The sequence below is a fragment of the Dioscorea cayenensis genome, chromosome 20 (assembly GCF_009730915.1).
Source record: "Dioscorea cayenensis subsp. rotundata cultivar TDr96_F1 chromosome 20, TDr96_F1_v2_PseudoChromosome.rev07_lg8_w22 25.fasta, whole genome shotgun sequence".
NCBI classification, from domain to species: domain Eukaryota; kingdom Viridiplantae; phylum Streptophyta; class Magnoliopsida; order Dioscoreales; family Dioscoreaceae; genus Dioscorea; species Dioscorea cayenensis.
Window position 1 is genome coordinate 3,161,368 of NC_052490.1, and position 5,990 is coordinate 3,167,357.

At 46.6% G+C, this 5,990-nt stretch overlaps 1 non-coding gene across 1 annotated transcript; it reads left to right on the forward strand.

The window, feature by feature from the left end:
- The first annotated feature begins 3,070 nt into the window (after positions 1 to 3,070).
- On the forward strand, positions 3,071 to 3,177 carry LOC120252352. The gene has a single exon (XR_005533889.1). It is a non-coding gene; the product is annotated as a small nucleolar RNA R71 (small nucleolar RNA).
- Positions 3,178 to 5,990: the final 2,813 nt, after the last annotated feature.

Genomic DNA, 5,990 nt, shown 5'->3' on the forward strand with positions numbered 1-5,990 from the left:
AATGAATTTACCGACGTAGAGAAATGAGAATATAGAGAGCCGGCCGGAAAACTTGCTAAAATCCCGAGCTAGGCGCAATGGACTCGGAGAATGTTGTGAGAGTGTTTTCAAGGGAAAAGGAGTCGTGAAGAAGAGAGAAATCATCCCCTTTTTAAAAGCGGAACTCGCGACTTTTGGCGTTACGTGCAACCACACGGGAGTGTGGAAATCCCCCACGCCCGTGCCCTCACTTCAAAAGCTCCACAGGGGTGTATGCACGCCCCTGTGCGCTCTCGAAGAAAAAACTCTCACTGACTTAAAACGATCTCCCACGGGCGTGCGGAAAATACCGCCCGTGCGCCCGGACTCCGAGGGAAGGCGCGCGGCCCACGTGGCTTCGTGGTTATCCGAGAAAAAAATATCAAGTCAGCCCACTGCGCCCGTGCGGAAATTCCCCCGGGTGTGGGCATTCCGCAAACCTCAACTCATAGGGGCGGCCGCGTCCTGTGTTTTCTCGGGATGGAGGGAGCAACACTGCGAGTTTCGCGCAGGGCGTGCGGAAAATACCCACGCCCGTGCGTGGTACACAAGGTTGCCCACAGAGGCAAGTCCACGCCCCTGTGTATTCTCGGGAAAATTTGCCCCAACTGCGGGAAGGCTGCGCGCGTGTGGAAAGTACCCGCAGGCGTCGCCCGGTCATGTGTCATCCACGAGGCGGGCGCCGCACTGTGCCCTCTCTGGAAGAGTTCACAGTACACACCCACGGGCGTGTGGAATTTCCACACACCCGTGTGTTTTCTCTGGATGACTTAGAAAAAAACCTCACGGGGCTCTGCGAACTAGCTCTGAACATGTTTACACACTCGAGCCTACCCTATTGTGCAAAATATACCAGATAAAAAAACATAAAAATAGAACTCAAAGCGACCAAACTTCACCAATTCTCAACTAAAACATACAATGAATTCTTTTTAAAAACCCACAATAAAATCTGCACACAAGCACTCAAAAAAATTTAAACACCAACACTTAACAATTTATTCATGCAAACAAACTAAACTAAAAAGTACGAAAAGCATGATAAACACTTGGGTTTGCCTCCCAAGAAGCGCTTGTTTAACGTCACTAAGCTTCACGTATCTTTCTTACCTCACGGGGGTTCATGAGTGAAGGTTGCCCTCTTACCCATAACTTGAAAGCATGATGAGCAAAGTCTCTTGAGGGTAGAGGGTGTACTATCGGGCTTCGGACCACCTAGCAATTGTTCTTCCAACTCCCTTGGCTCATGTACGTCTCCAACAGTCTTGGGGCATTTTTGGTGACGTCTTCGAGCCCTCTTCATTTTCCGGAGCACCTTCTTCAAGATTCCCGGGGTAGATGTTTACTCTCCGGTCGAACCAAGCATTAGTAATTCTTCATTGCTCTCCTCTTGGTCGAACAAACCTTCATACGGATCCGGGTTGAACATTTCCTGTATATATTCATCAACAATCTCATCAGTAGTGTCTAGAAAATACAAAGTGTCATCAAAATCGAGAGAATGTCGCATGGCTTCAGCAAGGCGGTAAGTGAGCTTATCATCTCCGACTCTCAATGTGAGCTCTCCGCCGTCCATGTCAATCAATGCTTTGGAAGTCCGCAAGAACGGTCTCCCAAGTATCAAGGGTACATCTGCATCCTCATCAACATCTAGCACTACAAAGTCAACCGAAAAAATATACTTGTCCACCTTGACAAATCGTCTTCAATGATGCCTCTCGGATGTCGTACCGTTCGGTCCGCCAATTGTAAAAGTCATCCGAGTAGGCCTAGAGCTCACCCAAGCCTAGCTTTTTGGAAGAAAAGTATATGGCATGGCGTTGATACTTGCCCCCGAATCCGTCAATGCCATTTCCTCACCTAAGTTGCCGATGTTACCCGGAATAATGAAGCTTCCGGGTCTTTCTTCTTGTTCGGCATGTTCTTTTTGTAACACCGCCGAGCATGAAGCATCAAGCACCACTAAAGCACTCTCCTCCAATTTCCTCTTGTTGGTCAATAGGTCCTTTAGGAACTTCGCATACTTAGGCATTTGAGCCAAAGCCTCAACAAAAGGAATGTTGATGTGGAGTTGCTTGAACAAACTCAGGAACTTCTTATACTGGTCATCCCCTTGGTCATTCTTCAATCTAGAGGGATAAGGGATTCTTGGCTTGAAAGATGGGGATGACACCTCTTTCTCTTTGTTTGCTTCCTTCTCAACCTCTACGACCTCGGGTGCGTGTTTTTTCGGCATTTCACTCGGAAGCCGCCCTTCAACCTCACGACCGCTTCTCAAAAGGATCGCCTTCACATATTCTCTCGGGTTGGTTTTCCGTGTTGCTTGGTAAACTTCCATGTGGCCTTTCGGAAAGAGATTTTGCAATTTGCCCCACTTGATTTTCAAGGTTGTGCAAGGAGGCGGTGTGATTGCGAAGTGTAGCCTCGGTCGATTCAAATCTTGTATATGCTGATTGAACAAATCTAGCCAAGTGCTTCTCCAAATCCGTCATTCGGGTTTCCAAACCTGAAATTCTGTTTTCCACTTGAGGGGCTTGTTGTTGTTGTTGTTGGAACCCCGATGGCCCCATGGTCTTCTGTGGTCCTTGATTACTCCATGAAAAGTTGGGATGATTCTTCCAACCTGAATTGTAGGTGTTCTTTGTATGGATTCCCTTGAGGTCTCATTCCATTACCTACAAAGTCGACATTCTCAAGCTGAAGAAACATCACCAATGATGATTGGGCAATCGGAGGGAGCATGTCCTCCACCACAACCGGTGCAGTTGGTCACGGCCGCAACTCTATTCGAAAGCTATAAGATCTAGCTTCTTACTCAAACTCTCCACTTGGGCCGCCAATGAAGTTACGCATCAATTTCATGGAGACCGGCCACCTTTTTTTCTTCTCTAGCGTTCCCATTTGGTAGCTATTTAACCCCATTTTCTCAATCAGTTGACGAGCCTCGTCGGGGGTCTTGCTACCTAAGGTACCTCCTGCCGCCGCATCCAAGAGTTGCCTTGTACTTGCGTTCAAACCAATGTAGAAGGTTTGAACAATCATCCACTCCGGGAATCCGTGTTGCAGACACTTGCGCAGGAGTTCCTTTAACCTTTCCCATGTCTCGAATAGAGACTCCAACTCCAACTACATAAAGGATGAGATCTCATTCCTAAGCTTGGCTGATTTTCTGGGAGGGAAATAGCGGGCTAGAAAAGCTTCTACCATCTCCTCCCATGTAGTGATTGATGCCCTAGGCAATGAGTGTAGCCACTGCTTTGCTTTTCCCTTTAAGGAAAATGGGAAGGCTCAATTTGATGGCATCATTCGTCACACCATTTATCTTCAGCATGTCACACACCTCGAGGAAGCTCTCTATGTGACTGTTTGGATCGTCATCGGCCAAACCGTTGAATTGTGCGGACTCTTTGCGACATATGGATGAATGCTCGGCTTTTAGCTCGAAATTACGAGCTATAATTGGGGGGCGCACAATACTCGATTGTGTCCCCAATCTTGAAGATGCAGCATAATCGGATAGTGTCCGTTGTTGCTCATTTTGTTCCGCCATGTTGTCGAGATCCTTCTACTTCCAAATCAATTTGGATTAGGTCTGTTCTTGTACTGAGTTCTTTCCCTTTCCTTGAAAGTATGCGTTCAAGCTCAAGGTCTCCTTCAATCAATATTGATGGATTCCCTCGGGTCATAACCTTGAGCTGCACCAAAAGTAAAAAAAAAGAAAATCAGAATGATGATAGAATAAGAAGATATGGAATAGAATGTGTGGTGAAATAGCTAAAGAAAACAAAGTGCAAAAGTATCTCTAAAGCGCCTAGCTCCCCGACAGCGGCGCAAAAAAACTTGACAAGTTCCCCTTGCTTATATCCACAAGTGCAGGGCTTGTCGAAGTAATAATCCCGGGTGAGCGGGGTCGAATCCACAGGGGAGTAGGGGTGAAAATACTTAATTTGATTCTTAGCTATGTGGAATATCAATAGTGATAAGTGTGAAATTGATTCAATTCTCAACAATAAAAACAACAAGTGAAAGAGCAAAAGTAAGAAGAGGGTAAGGCAATCGATAAAGGATGGGGTACTCGGATAATGCTTCACCTAGGATAATCGCTTCAAGTGCAAGAACTCTCTATTATGCTTCCTAATCAATGCAATGGTGAGTCGTGGAAATCCTTACATACATAGTCCCAAATCTAAGGTCAACTATGCCTAACTCTATACATGTCCCGGAGGAGAAATCGAACAATCTCAACACCTCGCACTCGCATAGAGTTGCAATGAGCTCTAGGGATTCCAAGTGATAAATCTCTTCCTAAATATAGACCTACCCCTTTGGTCCAGATGGAAGGTCCCTAGCCACAATTAAGCCCTAGATACTAAGATCCTCTCAACGCTTCACTCCATTGCACGTGCAACTAGGCCCCAGTGGAGGTTCATCCCTTAGACCATTCACTCCATTATGGCCGCAAAGAACTCGAGGAACGGAGGTAGAATCTATCACGTCGGAGGGGAAAGGGGATGCTCCTGTACCTCTCGACTCACCCTCTCAACCCTCTCCAACCTAGCTTTGTCTAATGCTAGTGGTGTGTCACTCACTCACAAGGTTACCAACAAGAACTCTCAACCCTAGTGTCACTCTAGGGGAAATGTTCATACAATCAAGCATTCAAGGTTGGAACTCACAATAAACATCAATTTATTGAAAGCATAATAAAGAAGTTCAATGAAACGAATACATCCTAGGGTTCGCAATCATCCAAGTACCCACTAGGGGTTTAGCTCTCCATGGAGCTTAATACCATCAAAGAAATTGAATGTAAAAGCAATGAATCCATAAAGAAACCCCCTCAATGGTCGTGTCGATGGTCTTGTGGAGAGTCCTCTACTCGTCGTCCAAAGATTCCTTCAGTCCGGGTATAGGATACGCCTCGATCGAGCTCCCCTACCAACCTTCTTCCTAATGGAATCACGATGTCGGAGCCGTAGAACTTCTCCAAAACCTTGGCCAATACCCCTCGAAACCCTAGCCGAAGTCCTCTCATAAGTTGGGAAAAGATGGAGAAAAGAATCCTGAAATCGGGGCTGAAATCGGCTTTAAATAGGGCTGGAATCGGGCGACTACACGGGCATGTACGGAACATGCGCCCGTGCGGAATTTCCACACGGCCATGGATAATTTCTACACGCCCGTGTGGATTCTCTGTTTCTCTGGTTTCTCGGCCGGCTGTGAACAGTGTTGCTACAATAATTGCTACAGTGTTCTGCTACAGTCTTCGACCTGATTAACTTCCCAATTCCATACTTTCATCGGGGTAAAGCAAACGGGTTCACATTCACGTCGTGAATCACTTGCTTCTTCAATGATGTACATGTTGGCGGGGCTCTTGTTCTTATATGCATAAGTCGGAATGCTCGAGCGTGACTGCCTTTGTGCCCCTCCAAATAGATGTGCTCACTCGATTGCGAGGAAGTTGGCACACACTCTAGCATCTCACACCTGACCTATGTCTTCGCGTTTGAACCTTAACAAGATCTCCTCCAAAATAGGTGCATTATGATCCACATTGGCCCATTTCCTTCATACTCGGCCTCACAACCCTACATGCGTAAAAGTAACATCAAAACACACATATTAATGTAGAAAACTGAGGAAAGTAATGCTCAACATAAGGAATGAACGCTTCGCATTCATATCACACAAGCACTTATCAGTGGGTCCGTCCCTGTATAGTAATGACTCTCGACCACCACCGGTAGCTTACCCAACAAGGTATCTTGCCCATCATGGGAGCGAAGCTCGACCATCGCCTGAAGCTTGCCGGCAGAGAATCTGAGTCCGCTGTAGGTGTGAGGCTCAACCACGACTAGTATCTTACCTAACAAGCCTCCTTTGCCATCATCATCGTCTGATCCCTGACTGATGATTGTCCTCCTCTCCACTTGATCTCCATTAGTGCTTCACACCAGAGAGTCTCATTG